Raw genomic sequence first — 18,586 nt, 5'->3', positions numbered from 1 at the left:
TAATCTATCTTGAGGGTTTAATGTGTTACACTTAACTGAATGAGAGGCAGCCACAGTGAAATCAGGAGAATACTAGGGGACTTCCAGAGTGGGATTCCAGTTGGGGAGAAGTGGACTGTGATACTGGACCATTTGATGAAGGCTTGACAGTCAATCTTAACAAGTAGTCGAAAGGGAACCAGTACAGGTTCTTGAAGAAGGGGAGTGGCATGATAAAATGGCTAATTTCTGAAGCAGGATGTAAGATGGAGTCAATTCAGTGAAAGAATATCCAAACTGGATTTTTGTTCTTATGTTGAAGAAAGTTATTACACCTCATTGCTGCCCTTCACCTCTCTGATTGGGTGTGTGGCTATGAACTCCAAACCTCCATTTAAGGAAGGAGCTTGATTTAGATGTCTCATTTCCATCCTAAGCTACTTTGGGACTTCACCAGACCCTAGGAAACTCATTATTAAGAGAAGCTCATCAGCCTTGGTATTCTATCTCATCACTGCCCTCTGCCTCTCTGATTGGAAGGTAGAGCCACGACTTCCAAAACTCCTTTGAAGGAGAGAGCTCAACTCAGACAACACCTCATTTCTCTCTGGGCTGTTCCATCTCTCTGATGTCCCCACCTCACTTGAGGCACCTTCCCCTTCCCCCATTAAATTATAAGCTCCTCCAGGGAGGGCAGAGACTCAATCTTTCTTTTATGTATTTGTATCCCAGTGTTTAGCACAATGCTTAGCATGTTGTAAGCACTTAATAAATATTGATTGATTGATTAAAGTTTCAGTGATTTTCCTTCTTCCGGTATTGTCTGCTTAAGTTCCTCTTCACAGTGCTTGCCAGAACTCCAATACAGGCCCAAACAAATAGTTACTCCTGTTGAACTGGCCACTTAAAAGTCACCAGATGAGAAGCAAAGACATAGTAATTATGTGCGCAGTTATAAAAGCAAAGCAAGGAAAGTATGAAGTTAAAAAGAATAAAAAATCTAAAATTATGTTTTTCTTTTGCCTGTAAACTTTGATAATGCTAGATGGAATTATATATACATATATGTGCATATACATGCACACAAATATGTATGCACATACATATATTTAATTAAAAAAAAAAGCAAAGAGCATATACATTTCAAAGAGCCCACCAAGGGGAGATCCCATGCCCTCATGTTGTTTCTTGACTCAGGAGTCCCTTCCTAGGCCTGTTACCCTCAGACAGCGCTGACCATGATCTAATTTTTCTCTTTTTAACTCTAAGGGAAATCTATTTTCAAGCATATCAGATAAAACAATTCACATTGAGGCATTAAAGACATTGCTGCCTCAGCATGTTACAGTTACTGATTTTAAGACAGAAGCACTTTAGCAGAAAGAACACAAATCTTCATTGTGCAACTTGCTTGCTTGCTGGGTGAAGTGCAGTTCTATAAAATGGGGATACTTAGCTTACCTAACTAGGCTGTTCTGAGGATCAAATGAGGTAAGGTGTATGAAAGTGTAAATGTGAGTTATTATTATGAACAAAATTTTCTTATGTTATCCTGTGGGCATTTGCATTTTTATTGGGAATCCTTGATTAACACAAAGGAATAAACCTCTAAAGATGGACAATACCTCACATAAGCAAATTTTTTTACATGTGAATTACTTTAAATTTTTTCCTTTTTTATAGTATTTTTCCCAATTACATGTAAAGACAATTTTTTATTTTTAAACATTTTTGAGTTCCATATTTTCTCCCTCACCTCCTTTCTCCTTAAAATGGTAAGCAATTTGATACAGGCTATATATGTGCGATCATGTAAAACTTATTTCCATATTAGTCATGTTGTAAAAGAAGAAACAGACCAAAAGAAAAAAAACCCATGAAAAAATAAAGTGAAAAATATGTGCTTTGATCTACATTCATATTCCATTAGTTCTTTCTCTGCAAGTGGATAGCATTTTTCATTGTGAGTCCTTTGGATTTGTCTTAGATCATTGTATTGCTGAGAATACCCAAGTTATTCATAGTTGATCATCATACAGTGTTGTTGTTACTGGGACATATTCTGGTAGTGCTTACTTCACTTTGCATCAATTCGTGTAAGTCTTTCCAGGTTTTTCTGAAATCAGCCTGCTCATCATTTCTAATAGCACCATTACATATGCCACAATTTGTTCAACCATTCCCCAATTGATGGTCATCCCCTCAATTTCCATTTCTTTGCTACCACAAAAAGAGCTACTATAAATATTTTGGTAAAAATAGGTCCTTTTCCCTGGTGTTAACCTCTTTGGGATACAGATTTAGTAGTGGTAGTTTGGGGATACAGACTTAGTGGTATTGCTAGATTAAAGGGTATGCACAGTTTGATTGCCTTCTGGATCTAGTTCCAGATTGTCTACAGAATGATTGGACCAATTTACTACTCCACCAATTCATTAGTGTACCTATTTTCCCCTCATCCCTTCCAACATTTATCATTTTCCTGTTTTGTCACATTAGCCAATCTGATAGGTGTGAGATGGTACATCAGAGTTGTTTTAATTTACATTTCTCTGATCAATAGTGATTTAGAGAATTTTTTCATATGCCTATAGATAGTTTTTATTTCTTCATCTGAAAACCACCTGTTCATGTTGTTTGATTATCAGTTGGGGAGTGACATATTCTTAAAATCTGACTATATTTGAGAAATGAGGCCTTTATCAGAGACACTTTCTGTAAAAAATGTTTCCCAGCTTTCTGCTTTTCTTCTAATCTTGGTTGCATTGGTTTTGTTTATGTAAAAACTTTTAAATTTTATATAATCAAAATTATCTATTTTATACCTTGTAATGCCCTCTATCTCTTGTTTAGTCATAAATTCTTCCTTTTTCCATAGATCTGATAGATAAACTATATTTTTGTTTTTATCCCCTTGATGGGCAAATTTTATTGAAAAAAATTTAAATAATAAAGACAGTACTTAGCCTGATATAGCATCAGTGACACATTGGCAGTGTAGAAATTTGGGGTTAGAGTAGTGAGGAGGGGATGCTTCTAGATGCTCAAACTATATCCATAGATAGCTGCCTAAAATCCTGCTTCTCAGATTCTGTTGTGGCTATAAATAGGACCAGCCTTTTTATTAAGTCATTAAATATTACGATATTCTCTTCAGTTCTATTTTATTCCAATTTTTTACTTGTGAATAATTGGATTTCCTAGGAAATAAAGATAACTAAAAATGTGGCTCTTGAAGCATTTCCTCTTAAAGTAAATCTAAGGAATGCATGAAATTCTCTACTCCTGTGGTTGATTGAAAATGTCATGTTGATATAGCATTCTCTTACTGTCAATAGCTCTGAGGTCCTTCAAAGGGCAAATTGAGATGTTAATTTGAACTTTGAGATTTTGGTTTCTAATATTGTAAACTTGCCTAAAATTTTTACAAGGATCTGTTTCTCAGGATAGCCAATAGGAAATTTGATGTTTGGCATAGATAGTATTTGCATAATTTTGTTGACCACGGAGATAGTTGTGAAGTAGAGTGGGGGTATAGAGAGATGGCAGGGATAAGTTGGGTGACCCAACCTCTCCATATAGTAAAAAGTGGATTTAGGTTTTCGTGTGCCACTGCCATAGATCATAGATAATACAGGAGTCTTGACTGTCTTCAAACAAGGGTAAATTGGAGAGTGAGGCACCACTAGAAGATATAGTTAGAAGACACCATGATGTCCATAAAGTTGAAGGACTGGGTCACCTGTGCCTGGTCATTTAGTGACCTAGAAAAAAAAGTACAGTAGTATTATCTCAGGGATAACCATTCATTCTCTTGATTTCACTGGAGATTCTGTCATCTTCTGAGATGCTTCTGATTCCTGCTTATCTGTATTTGAAGACAGGGCCTGATTTTTTGCATTTTCTTTATATTCCCAGCTCTTAGTACAGGATCCAGCAACTAACAGCTGCTTAATAGTATATGCTTCTAGATTGACTAATGGCTCAGTTACATGGTCCTAGGATGCCAGCAGGGTCAACCTTAAGCATAGAATCCTGTTGGAAAGTATGTTGGATTCAGTGTCAGTAGAGGCCTGCATTCAAATTCTAGCTCTGATGCTTACAATATGTGTGACCATAGATAAGTCACTTAATCAATCTGGTCCTCACTTTCCTCATCTATATGTAACTTAGGAGCAGGTTGCATATGAACATAGTATCTATCCTGTGTGACACTGGATGTAGTATCTGATGCCAAAGTATGAGAAGTCATGTTTATTGTCTTATTATGTCTTGCCTTCCATAGGCTTACAGAAGACAAAGTGTCATGTGGCATTGAAACATCCAGTTAGGAAGCATAGTATTTCATTTGCTCATTGGTGATGGTGTTCTGTTGAGGTCAGACTCATGGTCCCATTAAGGTCCCTTTAATATATGAACAAAAGATTTTCTCTTATGAGCATATGCAGTTAGCTCAACCCTCCCAAGTCACCCAAACCCAATTCTTGTTGACCAGGTCCTGAATTCCAGGTAGGGCATGGAAAAACCACTCTGAAATAGTAAGATTATAGAACCTATGACTGCCCTCATCTTTACTCCACATCAGGGAAATTTTCTGCTTGCTGTTGACCATCCATAACATTCATAAGAATCTGGGAAACATCATTCTGAAGCCACTTAGTCTATTGCACAAGGGAACAAAAATGAAAAATAAAGAAATGAAGTGCTTACTTTCTCCAGGTTGTCTCCCCCAAACCAACCCCCCCCCCCCCAACCTTCTGATGTTCCCTCTCCGGTTAGCTCCCACTTTCCTTCTAGTTAGTAGGAAAAGATGGGTCTGGAGGGAGAATCAATCACATCTGGAACCTTCAGGGTCAACTCTTCAGGCAAAGGACAGAGATTGCCAAGGGATTAGATTGGTCTACTGGTCTGGTCTTACCTGATTTCTCAATCACTGAAGGTTTTGAAAGCTGCCTTTTTTTTTTTCAAACCCCTTACTCTGGATACATCTCTTCCAGTGCTGGTCCTATGCTCCTTACCCCTGACCCAATTTCAGCTTCCTCATCATGGCCCCTAGAATGGTCACCAAGAGCAACAGCAGTAGCAGCATTAAACTATGACTATTGCCTCCATCATTTCCCAGATATTTTCAATGTTCGGACAAAACAGTAGTGTCTTCCCCCTCCATTCACCATGTGCAATATTGACACCCCCAAAACTCTCAAATACAAAAGGAAAAAGGGTAAGGAGTCAGACTGTTCATTTGTGCCCAGAGACTCACCACCACCACAAACCCCCACACTCTCTCATTCTTTCAAGAGGCTTTTTGCTAGCTACGAATGTGCAAAGAGGGCAGATTCTCTGTGATAGAAGTGGTGGAAAAAATGATCCTCAACACCTGCATGGCTACTCAGTCTCTTCAAATCAAAAGACTTTATATACACCAAAATATTCATAGTAGCACTTTTTGCTTTAACAAAGAATTGGAAACAAAGTAGATGCCCATCAGTTGGGAAATGCCTAAACATATTGTAGTTCATGAATGTAATGGGCTGTTATTGGGTTGGTAGAAATGATCAACATGATGAATACAGAGAAGCATGCCCCCCATTATGTGAACTGATGAAAAGTGAAGTAAGCAGAGCCAGGAAAGTAATAGACTACAACAATGTAAAGGGAAAGAACAGCTACAAAATTGAAAATTAATGTTGCAAAATTATAAAAAAGCTACTTGGTTCCAAAGAAGAGAAATGAGCAAACCCCCCCCCCCCCTTCTCCCACTCCTTTGTAGAGGCAGTGGGTCAATGGGAACAGAACATTTCCTATAATGGCAGTTTTTAAAATGTGTTCATTGGTTTTGCTGATTTTTTTTCTTTCTTTTGGCATTGGTCCCAGGAAATTCCTCAGAGGGAGTTCCATATAGCAATGAAATGGCATATCTGGCCTCCTTCCCTACCTTCAGTTATTATTATTGTTGTGGTGGTCATTATTTGGTGAAGGAAAGGACTTTAGTATAACCCTGGTGTGACTCCCTGATTTTACCAATCAGGAAACTCATAGGCTAAGTAGAAACTTAGAATTTTATGGCTGCTCATCCTGTGTTTCTACTCAAGCTTGTGAAGAAGATGATATTTGTCTTTGTCTTCCTCTTTCCCTCCTTTCTCTCTAGTTTGGTCCTTTCCCTACTTTGGGCACCACTGACAATCGTCACTTTTACCAGTCCATCCAGCGGTCGCCCTCATTCTGTCCCTTTATATGAGTCTATTCATAGTCAGCCTATAAACAATAGAATTTCATTGCCAGAAGGGATCTTAGCAATCTAATGGATGAGCCAACTGAAACCTGGGGAAGCTAGATAACTGTCCCATGGTATTTATATCCCTAGGGCCCAGCACAGTGTCTGGTACATAATAAATGTTTGAGAAATACTTTTTGATTGATTGATAGGTCAACCCAATAATCTAGTGATTGAGTGATCTACGTCAAGTCAACAAGCATTTATTAAATACTTACTATATGTCAGGTACCGTGTGAAGGTCTGGCTTCAGTACATATTCTCCCTTCCCTGCTGCACCCTGATTTAAAAAAAGATGCTTTTAAAAAAACCATGTATAGGGAAAAAGGGCCAGAGAAAGTGCTTTTGTAACACCCAGAGAGTAGGTATCCAGTGTAACACTGAGTTTCCAGTGGTGATCTTAAAACTTACCTTGTACAGAAAAATCAGTGCTCATTTTTTTTAGCTGTTATAGATGTCAGAATCTGTGGAGTATTCAGCCCCAGGTCTTTTCACTTATTTTAATGCTGATCAGCCTCTATCCACAGGTCAAATAAAAGAAGGGAGAGGAGGCAAAATTTAAATAATCTATTTTTGTTCTTTATTAACTCTCCAAAAGGTTTGATAGGCTGAAGAGGTTAAAACTAATACATTTACTCATTTATCCCTGCTCCCCATTAGAACTAATATGGTAATAGAATACTTTATTGTATGGACTGATGCAGCAGCTTAAAGTAATTATATGTAGGACATGACCTACATGTCCATAGATAGCCAATGCTCCTTTTTTGAGTGTGTAATGTAATATCAAGCAAAGGCAACTTCCCAGGTTCAAAATACCAGCATAGGTGCTCTCTATTTTATTCAGTGACCAACCAAGAACAGAGAAGATTAAAACATGACATCATTCCAAATACAGCATTTACTAAGCGTGATTAAATAATCTCCAAGTACTACCCCACCCCCGGACCTTCCAATCATTCAATCAATTACAAAGTCTCTGTTCTAAATACTTCTCCACCCCTAGGCTATACCTTAATTAAGTCCACCACAAAGCCCCTCTTCTCAAATGGAGATTAGTTTCCAAACATAAGGTCAAAAGTTCCCCACCCCTGGATCACAGTTGAATCTACCCCAGAGTTACATCAAGTTTAAACACAGCACTTAATACCCAAATGGAGGTCTTTTCTTCATCTTGACAGGAGGCAAGTTCTCAGCAATCTTAGTTCCTGGGGAGACAAGGCTTAGCAAAGCCACAAGATACAAGTGTCTCTCCAAATCTACATCGCCAGCTCCTCCCAGCTCAGGACCCTCCCTTCATATCAACAAGCCCATCCCACAGGTGGGATTAACAAACTCTGGGTTTTAACATAATCAATTTGAAAACCAAGCCAATACAGGGGAATCTTTAATTGCCATTACTATCACAGAGTGTTACTAACTTTATTTAGGCTTTGGGGAATGGATGACTGATTTTGGATTAGATGCAAATGAAGTATCTGGTAGATGTGAAATGAGCCCTGATAATCACTTCCTTGTTCTCTTAAGTCCCTCTCCTTATATAAATGTCTACACACACACACACACACACACACACACACACACACAGTGTGTTTATGTACATGCCCTTTGAGATGATGAAACACACTTTTTATTGGCCCATGAGAATAGAGATGGGATTTTTTATTTTCTATGAAGAACTAAGAGAAGTTCCATTTGGCTGGATTGCAGGGTACAGAGCTGGAGTAATGTACAGTGAGTCTAGAAAGATAGATTGTGGCTAGGTTGCAAAGTTTACTAAAAATAAGAGTTCATCTTTTATCATATAGGAAACAAACAGGGAGTCACTGGAGTTTATTGAATAGGGAAGTGGCAGATCTGTGCTTAAGGAAAATTACTTTGTTTCAGTGTATGGGAGAGGCTTAAGGTAAGGAGACCAGTTAGGAGTAATCTAAGCAAGAGGTAATGCAGACCCCAACTTGGGCCCACAAAGCACTTGCTCATCCTCCCAAGTTCAAATCTGGTTTCAGATACTAGCTATGTGTCCCTGGGCAAGTCACTTAACCCTATTTGCCTCATCTGTAAAATAAGCTAGAGAAGAAAATGGCAAACTACTCTAGTATCTGCCAAGAAAACTCCAAATGGGGTCACAAAGAGTTAGACACAACTAAAAATGACTGAATAACAACATAGCCTCCAAAGAATTGATGTGGAGTATCACCCAAAAGACAAGGGAGAGGTGCATGCAGGCTTCAGAACATTACAAATGAGGGCTTGTGCAGAAGTATGAAGGCCATCATTAGATAAATACTTGCATATATAAAAAAGATATGTCATTCATGTAATGAGATCAAGGGAGAACTAATAGTCTGTGTTCCACTGGTATTCTTGCAGTGTGATGGGAATTCAAGGAAGGACCACAGCACAATGGCTGGACTCATTGTGGTGAATTTATGTATGAAAGTCACACACAGGATGGGTAGGCCCAGATTTTTTTTTATCTGTACTGAGAAAATACCTATATTGATAAGATTCTATATCCATTGGAATGTTGGAATATTCTCCTGGTGTTATATTTTATTTTATTATTTATATGCTGAATGCTGAATGAATTATAGAACACTACAATGCTGAAGAATCAAAATTATGGGTGACAAAAGCAGCAATGAAGAGATTCATCTTGAACAAATGTAGGCTGTAGTATATTACTGAGAATTATGGGTACCAGAAGTATAATAATATATATTATGCATGATTAATATGATTGGAACTGGAGGTGTATTGTTAATGTAGGGAAAGCAAGGAATGACAAATGGACAGCCTGTGTTCTGCACTGGTACCCAGACCTAGAAAAAGGCTCCTAGCAGGTTGGATAGAACCTTTTACATAGGAAGGACATGGATAAGGACCTCACAGGCAGCCAAACTTCTAGAATAAATAATCTACATATAATGCCTTCACTTTCTTATTTCCTAGTCATTTTTCAACTCCTTACAATTTGGCTTCTGTCTCTACACTCAATTGAAATTACCTTCTCCAAAGTTCTCCATTTTTTCTTTATTGCTACATTTAACAGCCATATCTAAGTCTTTATCCTTCAACATTCCATGTTTCCTGATATTGCTATCCATCCCCGTCTTCTCGATTCTCTCTTCCCTGGGCTTTTGTTCTGCTGTGTTGTTTTTCTCTTTCCATGTGTCAGATTGATGCAAAATTTTCATCTGTATCTTTCCACATATACATGGATATAGCCTAGAACTCCGTCTTGGGCCATCCTTTTTTTCCCTTTTCTTTCACTTTAGTGCTCTCATCAGATCCCGTGGATTCAAGTATCATCTCCATGCCTGTGATGGCCCAAACTACATATCCAGCCCTCATCTCTTTCCTGTGCTCTGGTGCCTTGTTTCTGGTTGTCTTTTGGACATCTCCATTACCATAGACAACGCAGGCTCAACATATTTAAAACAGAATTCATTATCTTTCTCCCTAAACATAGCACTACTCTTAACTTTCCTATTTCTGTTGAAGGTATCACTATGCTTTTAGTTACTCATATTTTCAACCAAAGAGTTCCCCTAAACTCTTTACTGTCATTCATCTTCCATAGCGAGACAGGTGTCAAAGTCTCATTATTTCTACCTCCTCAATATCTCTCACTTCTGTCCCTTTCTGTCTTCTCACATCTCATACCCCACATTCAAGAACCTCATCATTTCTCACTCAGATTATTGCAATAGACTCCTAATTGGTCTCTAGGTATAGATCCTCTCCTCCACCAATGGATCCTTTACGTAGCTGTCAAACTGATATTCCTAAAATATTGATCTGATCATGTCACTCACATGCTCAAGGAACTTCACCATTCCTTCTTCCTTTTGGATAAAATACAAGCTCCTCTATTTGGCATTTAAAGCCCTTCCCAATCTAGCCAATCTTTCCTTTCAAGCTAATTATGTATTTCTTTCCTTCATTATACGTTCCAGATAAACTGTCCTACTTTCTGTTGCCCATACATGACATTCTACCTTTTACCTCTTTCCTTTTGTGTAGACTATCTGCACTTCTGCCTCTTAGAAGCCCTTAACTCCTTAAATGCTCAGCTCAATTACTACCTTCTTCAGGAGGTCTTTCCTGACTTTCCTAGTTGTTAGAGCCCCACACCAAATGGCTACATATTTATTTTGTATATATCATGTGTTTATATATCCTGTGTTATCCCTCATTAGAAATTAAGTTCCTTGCTAGGATGATCGTTTCATTTTTTAAATTTCTGTACCTAACATCTAGAACAATGCCTGGCATGCAGTAGGTGCTTAATAAATATTTGTTGATTGATAAGATACTGTTGGATTGTGATTCAATAATGGGAGGAGTACCCACATAGATCACTTCACATGTGTAGTGAAGTATTGCAATACAGCATTGTCACTACTCAAGTTATTTTCATTTTAATGTTGTAATTCACAGGAAAGAATCCTAAAATTTCAGGCTCAATAATCAGACTGAAGTATTTTTGGATGCAGATATCTTAAACCCTAAAGGCAATTACTTGTGCTCATTCATAAGGCAGACTGCATATTTGAAGAGTTTATAGTAGAGAAAAAAATCACAGAGTTGGAAGAGATCATCTAATCCCACATTAAACCTCCTCTACAAGTATCCTAGGCAAGTAAGCATCCAGTCTCTGTTTGAAGACCTCTTATGATGGGGAACCCACAATTTTCCAAGGCAGCCCATCCCATTTATGGGTGACTCTAAGTGTTCAGAGCGTTTCCCTTTCATGGAGCCAGAATCTGCTTTTGGCAAGTTCTACTCATTGTTCTTAGTTTTGCCCTTTGGTGCTAACATCTGATCTCTTCTACATGACTGCTCTGCAAATACTTGAAGGTAGCTTTAAATCTCTCCATTCTCTTCCCATTGCTCTTCCAGGCTTTACTTCTCTAGTTCCTTCAACCAGTCCCTGGATGGAAGGGTTTCCAGGTTGCCCCCATTCTGATTGTGTTCCTCTAGACATGCGTCAGTTTGTCAGGGTCTTTCCCACGTTGTGACTCTCAGAACTGAACACAATACTCTAGACCAAGGTAGAGTGCAGAGCCATTACACACTAGGATCAAAGCATGTAATTATAGAAATGATAATAATTATAATGGTAGCTAACATTTATGGAGCACATTAAGGGTTATATGCTTTACATATATCATCTTATCTGATCCTTACAATAACCCTGTGTGGTAGTCAACAAACATTTAATAAAGGCTTATGGTATGCCAGGCACTGAGCTAAGCTTAGGGATATAAATAAAGACAAAACCAGGCCCTGGTCTTCAAAAGCTTACAGTTTAATGGGAAAGAGAATATGCAAACAACTTTGTACAAAAACAACTTATACAAAAACCAGTACAGAGAGGATAATTTGGAGATAATCAATAGAGGGAAAGCCTTAGCATTATGGGAGTTGGAAAAGGTTTCTCACCGAAGGTGGAATTTTAGCTGGTATTTGAAAGAAACCAGGAAAATCAGGAGATGGAGAAGAAAAATGAGAGAATTCCAGGCATGAGGGACACAGAGTGAGGATGCACAGTGTGGTGATGGAGTGTCTTGTTCAAGGCATAGCAAGGAGGCTAGTGTCCATGGATCACAGAGTATGTAGAGGAAATTCAAAAGTAAAAAGACTGAAAATCTAGGAAGGGGGTGGGTTTTGAAGGTGTTTAAGAAGCAAACAGGGAATTATTTGATCCTTCAAAGGAAAAAGATCAGTAATCAGTGCCTTAAGTGCTCTGCTCTCTATTGCCTTGCAAATTTTTTATCAGCTATAATCATTAGGATAAGAAATAACTGTGTGATTTATAGTAAATTTGTCAAGCTATGACATAGTTCTAGGAAAATTCCTGTGTTAGCTAACCTTTGAAGTGTAGCTAAATTATTATAAAGTGTGTATCTTAAGTATGTGACCATAACAATCATGCCTATATATTAATCTTTGTATTAAAGTGATAAAGTAAGAAAGTCCTGTAAAAGGCTAATTGAGATAACAAAGGGCTGACTGAGACATCATGGAAAGCACAGAGTTAAGATGTCATATAAAGTTAGAACATAATGACCTGCAAAATGCAATTTTGCATGAATCAGTGTCTAGAGCACTTTGTTTCACCATACGTAAATTGAGACCTATAAATAACTGTGAATTCTATATCTTGTGGTCTCAGACCATGCTGGGAGAACTGTAGACCACATCTTTGTTTCTATTAATAAAGGAGGGTTTCTTTGCCCAGAGAGGCTTCCCAGTTTCTTTTTTACATCCTGGAAGTAATAGGCAGTCAATAGAGTTTAATGTGTAGGATGTGTGTGTGGGAGGTATGTCATTAGGATGAGTATTTTGATGATACTTGAGTAGAGAATGGTCTGGAATGGGAAGAGATTTGAGGCAGGGAGATCAACCAGAATAGTCCAGTCATGAAGTGATAAGGTCCTGCACCAAGATAGTTACTTTGTGAATAGAGAGAGGAGATGCATAGTAGTAATGTGAAGGTAGAAATGACGGAACTTGGTAACAGATTGGCTAAATGGGGAAAGTGTAAGAGAGGAATTGTGGATCACACCAAGATTTTGAACCTGGGTAACTTGGGAGGATCGTGATGCCCTTAAATTGGCAAGAGGGATGGGTTTGGAGGATAGGGTGGGAAGATAGTGGAGTTCTGTTTTGGACATGTCGAATTTGGGACAGTTAGTTTGAGATGTCTAAGAGACAGCTGGTGATGCAACGTTGAAACTCAGGAGAGATGTTAGGACTGGATATATAGATGTCAGAAACATCTGCATAAACTTGTTCAATGAGCCCATGTGAGCTGATCATATCATCAAGTGGTAGTATAGAGGAAAAAAAGAGAGACCAGAACAGAACCTTGGGGGAACACACACCAAAGCTGAGAGACTTAAACGAGTTGCCTTGGGTCACAAAGCTAGTAAAAGTGTGAAGCAGGATTTGAGCTCATGTCTTCTGCCACCTACTTGCCTTTGTATGTACAAACTCTCTTTTTCATAAAGAATGATTTTTTTAGTTGTACTAGACTTTAGTTCCTTCCTTTTGTTCCATTCACTACTTTATTTGAGGTGAGTTTACCACAGTACCTTATTACTTCAATATATTGATTGATCTGTGATTTCACTGATATAGGTTGTCCCTTCATTGGTGCTGACTGCAATCCATCCATCTTCATTGATAAACTGGAGAATGTCCAGAGTAATACGACTGGAGTAATGAAGGGTCCATAACCTATGAAGATTGGTTAAAAGAATTAGGGATGGTTAGCCTAGAGAAGAGAAGACGCAAGGGGGTGAGGGAAGGAGGGGAGACACATGATAGTTGTCTGCCATGTAGAAGAAAGATTATATTTGCTCTGCTTGGTCACAAGGGACAGAAGTAGGAACAATGAAAGGAAGTGCTAAAATTGTAAACAGGTGCATTTAGACTTGAGATAAGGACAAACTTCCTAACATGTAAAGCTTTCCCAAAGCAGAATGGACTAACTTGGCAAGTGCTGGGCTTCTCTTCACTAGAAGCATTTAAGGAGAAGCGGATGACCACTTGCTGGGTATGCTATAGTTTTGTCAGCTGTATTGTAGTAAGGATTCATTTTTGGATGTGAACTGGCCCTGAGGTCCCTTCTAACTCTGAAATTCTTGTTGTAGTTGTTTAAAATATATTTATTTTAAATAAATGTATATTCACATAAATATTTATGTTCAAATAAACATATAATTTGTATTTTTAAAACATTTTTTAAAATTTAAGTTCTGAATTCTCTTCCCCCTCCAGTACCTCCCCACCCACTGAGAAGGCAAGCCATGTGATATCAATTATATATGTGAAATCATACAAATGTATTTCCATACTAGCCATGTTACAAAAAGAAAAGCAAGAAAAATGAAGAAAGTGAAAAATTATGATTCAGTCTACACTCAGACTCCATCCGGTCTCTTTCTGGAGGTGGATGGCATTTTTCACTGTGAATCAGCTCTGAAATTCTGTGATTCTCCTGGATGATTCTTGTTAATGTCTACTCAGTATGGGAGAGGCCTCCCTCTAAGTTTAAAATACATAGATTTTTATGAATACTGGTGCAGGACTTGGGCTGTCCTGTTATTCCCTCACTGGCTTATTGCTTTTTCCCAAGATATGTTCCTGAATAATGTATCTTAACTCCACTTCTTTGTGTAACACATTTTTATTTATTTCCTACAGCCTTTTTAGACCCACCATGCATCATTCCATTGATCTTTGGGTCTTGAAGTTTAGATTCTACCAAGATCATAATTTTCCATGATTTACAGATGGAGAATATCACTGGGATAATGTGAATATTAACAAGATGGACTTTGGAGGTTAGTGAGTCCCTTGGGATCATTGAAAACAATGCAGTTTCCCAAATATGATCTAGTCTCTATTCCTCCTGTTGAATGTTTTTTTTTGCTTACAGAAATGCTTACCAATCTCATTTGTCCTCACAACAACCCTGTGAAGTAAATACTGTTATTATTCCCATTTTACTGATGAGGAAACTAAAGCTAAATCTAATCCTTTAGGAGTTTAAACGACTTGCCCAGAGTCACACATCTAGTTGGTGTCTGAGGCAGGACAAATGAGATTGGTAAGCATTTCTGTAAGCAAAAAAAAATTTGCGAATATTTTGTAAGAAAAAAACTGGAAAGCAAAGTTTAAAGTGCTATATAAGTATTAGCTTAGTAGTAGTAGAAGCAGTTAGTTGTTCATGATGGGATTAGATAGGTAACATGCTCTGTGGTGTCTGGTGATTCAGAAGAAATGTACTTTAGAATTGGGGTTAAGTGACTTGCCCAAGGTCACGCGGCTAGTTTTGTCTCTGTGTGTGTGTGTTAAGTGTCTGAGGCCAGATTTGAACTCAGGTCCTCCTGACTCCAGGGCCGGTGCTCTATTCACTGTGCCACCTAGCTGCCCCTGTACCTTAGAATTCTTGATAGTCATGGCATCATCAGTGCAGGAAAACAGGGAAGATTTTCTTTAGTTTCATGAAATGTTTGCTCTTGTTGAATAAAGAAGTAAGATTTGCAAAATTATAGCAATGAAATTCTCCTAGTTAGTGGTTGCATCTTATTTCCTACCCATTTTAGTCACCTCATTAGTGCTTCTCTCTCCTTTCTCCTCTTTTATAAAATCCTTTCACTAGAGTGTCTTCTCTCAGTTCTTCTTTTCTCCCTCATTTTCTGTTCTTTAATAGGAGGCAATATAGTATGATGGAGAATACCACAAGACATTGAGAGTCAGGAGGTTGTAATAGTAATGGAATTTAAAGATTCCCCCCTATTGGCTTGGTTTTTGGTTTGATCGTGTTAAAACCCAGAGCTTGTGAATCCCACTTGTGGGATGGACTTGTTGACGTAAAAAGAGAGGGCTGAACTGGGAGAAGCTGGTGACATAAATTTGGAGAGACACAAGAGAGAGGCAGAAGAACTTTTTGGAAGCAGCATTTTGGAGGCAGAGAGAGATAGAGAGGATTGCTGAGGGCCAGTTTGAATTGCCCAGGACTTTTGAGAGCTGCCACCCAGAGCTGCCAAGGACTGAGGAGACATGGCTGTTATGCTGGTACTTTGTCTGTTATGATGTTGTTTTGCCAGATTTGTCCACTGGTGAAGGACAGTCCTGTTGTTGCAGAAGGCAGGGAACCTTGCTGTTGGTTCAGAGCTCCAGAGACTGTTCTGCAGACAGAGTGAATACTGTCCACTGGTGAAGGACAGTGCTGTTGTTGCAGAAGTCTTGGAACCCAATTTGAAAACCAAGCCAATACAGGGGGAATCTTTAAATTCCATTCCTATTACAGAGGCCCAGCTTCCAGTACTGGTTCTGTTAGTAATCAGCTGTGTGGGACCTTGGAAAAGTAATTTCTCTCTGGGCCTCAGTTATTACATCTGTTAAAACAAAAGGATCAGACTAGATGGCTTCTTAAGCCCTTATCCTCTCTGGCATTGATCCTAGGCCAGAAACTTCTCTAGGTTTTATGTGAGCCTCCCTCAGAATTACTAGTTTGTTTTTTTTTTAAATAAAGTTTTACTTATCCCTTTTCTTTTTATATTACAGTCATTTCCTGGTGTAGCCTTGTGAAATCCTATTCTATAATAAAAAGAAAATAGCTAAGCCAAACCAGCTGACCCAGGAACCACAGAACAATGCCACATTCTGGTCCTGTGTGTAGTTTCCATGTCTCTGCCTCAAGGAGTGAGAAGTGTTTCATCATGGCTTCTCTAGATGATCCTGGTCTTTACAATTAATCTGAATTTGTTTGTTTCTTAATGTTTTCATTTGCATTGTTGTTGTCATATATTTTGTCTTCTGGATTTGAACTCAGGTCTTAGTCACTCATAGTCAGGTACAATATTTGTTATGGGACCTAGATGACCTGGGGTTGGAAGGGGTAGGGTATGAGAGAGGATGGAATAAACATTTATATAGCACTTACTATGTGTCAGACTCCATGCTAAGCACTTTACAGATATGAAAGGAAGCACAGTCACTGACCCCCAAGGAGCTTACATGGGGTGGCTGTGTAGCATCAGGGAGCAGGAATATCTCATATAAACATAAAATAAGCATGGTAATTTGAGGAGGGAGAAAGTACTAAGGGGGAATCAGGAATGGCTTTTCTTACGAGGTAAGTGAAATAAAGGCACTAGGCAGTACTCTGCAATGTATAGATGTAATAGCTTACTAAATGATTTTTGGAAGCCAAACAAGATATGAACAGAACAGAAAATGAGAGAGAAGAAAAGAACTGAGATAAGACACTTTCTATTAATGCCACTTTGCATCAGTTAATAAAAATCTTCCACGCATCTCTGAATTATTCATATTCGTTATTTCTTTTGGCAAAATAACATTCCATTGCATTCATATGAGAGATGATACAATGTAGTGAACAGAGTGGTAAGACCTGGGTTTGAGTCCTGCTTCTGATACATACTGGCTGTATCATTGTAAGCAAATCGCTTCATCTTTCTGTTTTCTAGGCAACCCTCTAAGTTCCTGACCAGGGAGTTCCTTATCTATATAAATGAAAGCATAGGTCTAGTGGCTGTTAGCCATTTCCCAGTTGCTAGGTACCAGCTTTGTTTCAAAATTTTTTATTGCCACAAAAATTGCTACTACAAATATTTTTGTATCCATGGGACCTTTCCTTCTGTCTTTTTTACCTCCTTTGGGGGTGGTGGTGGTGGTGGTATTGATTTAGCCAGTTGTATAGGGGTTGGTACCGTTTACTAAGTGGTCTTCCAATGTATGACACCTTTCCTTTTGACATTGGGGAGGGTTAGGACACTACCAGCTTTTAAGAGTATGTCTCTCATAGGTTGCTAACCCCCTCAAAGCCTGTTTCTGCTTGCTTTCTCATTGATTGTTTGGTCAAGCTTCAGTCCTGCAATATGTTTGAAATGTAATTCCGTGTTTATTTTATCATTAGCAGTCTGATGTGATATTATTTGGCTCTTAAATAACACCCAAACGGACAAACATCTCTAGATTTAACAACTGAGAACAATGGAATATAATCACTAAAAGCTTAAGAACTCACAGTTTTGCAATAAATTTAGAGTTAGGGACATCCACTTATGTTTTCCATTACTTAGCAAGAATAACCAAGGAGACTGTACCCTTGACTGAGAGATGGGAATTAAATGTAATGATGAACTTGGAACACTAAGATAGGAAGAAATTAAATTAAATTCTTACAGAAGTGTTTAGGCAAAATGAAGATAAATTATGGTTTTAATACATGTACTCCAGATATTTAAGTGATTGTAGCATCATTTAGGTGTTTAACAGCAGTAAAATTATTCCAATAATAGCTGTGATTTGTGATGAAGATCAACACGTCTAGTCCTGAATTGTATCAGTAATTAAAGTTAGTTGTTAAGTAAGGAGGATGAAGCCTCCTGTCCAGTATTTAGGATTTCATACTGATGTTTCCTCTTACGGCTCCTGTTAGGAGGATGAAGCCTTCTGTCCAGTGTGCCAGGATTCCATAGTGATGTTTCCTTTTATGGTTCCTGCTTTGAAACAACATACCCTTTTCCACTAAAACCTTATCTGATATCTTATCATGGCATGAAGGTGACCCTTGTTTTTTGAACATAATGCCAGTGGAGCATAATCTATAGCAGATCCTACTACTTTGGAAAGGCATCAAGTACAAGATTGGCAATGGCTTCTGTCATCTGAGGACTAGCCAAGACAAGTTCAAAGAGGGTCATCACCAGAAGGTTGACCACTGATTGATTATTCTTTTTTTTCTCTTTCTCTTTTTATTTTTTGCTCTGGTAGCTCATGGAG

This window comes from Petaurus breviceps, unplaced genomic scaffold (genome assembly GCF_028583685.1).
Source record: "Petaurus breviceps papuanus isolate PSGF00001 unplaced genomic scaffold, PetGlider_PUasm1.0 138, whole genome shotgun sequence".
Lineage (NCBI taxonomy): Eukaryota > Metazoa > Chordata > Mammalia > Diprotodontia > Petauridae > Petaurus > Petaurus breviceps.
This window is presented reverse-complemented; position numbering follows the sequence as displayed.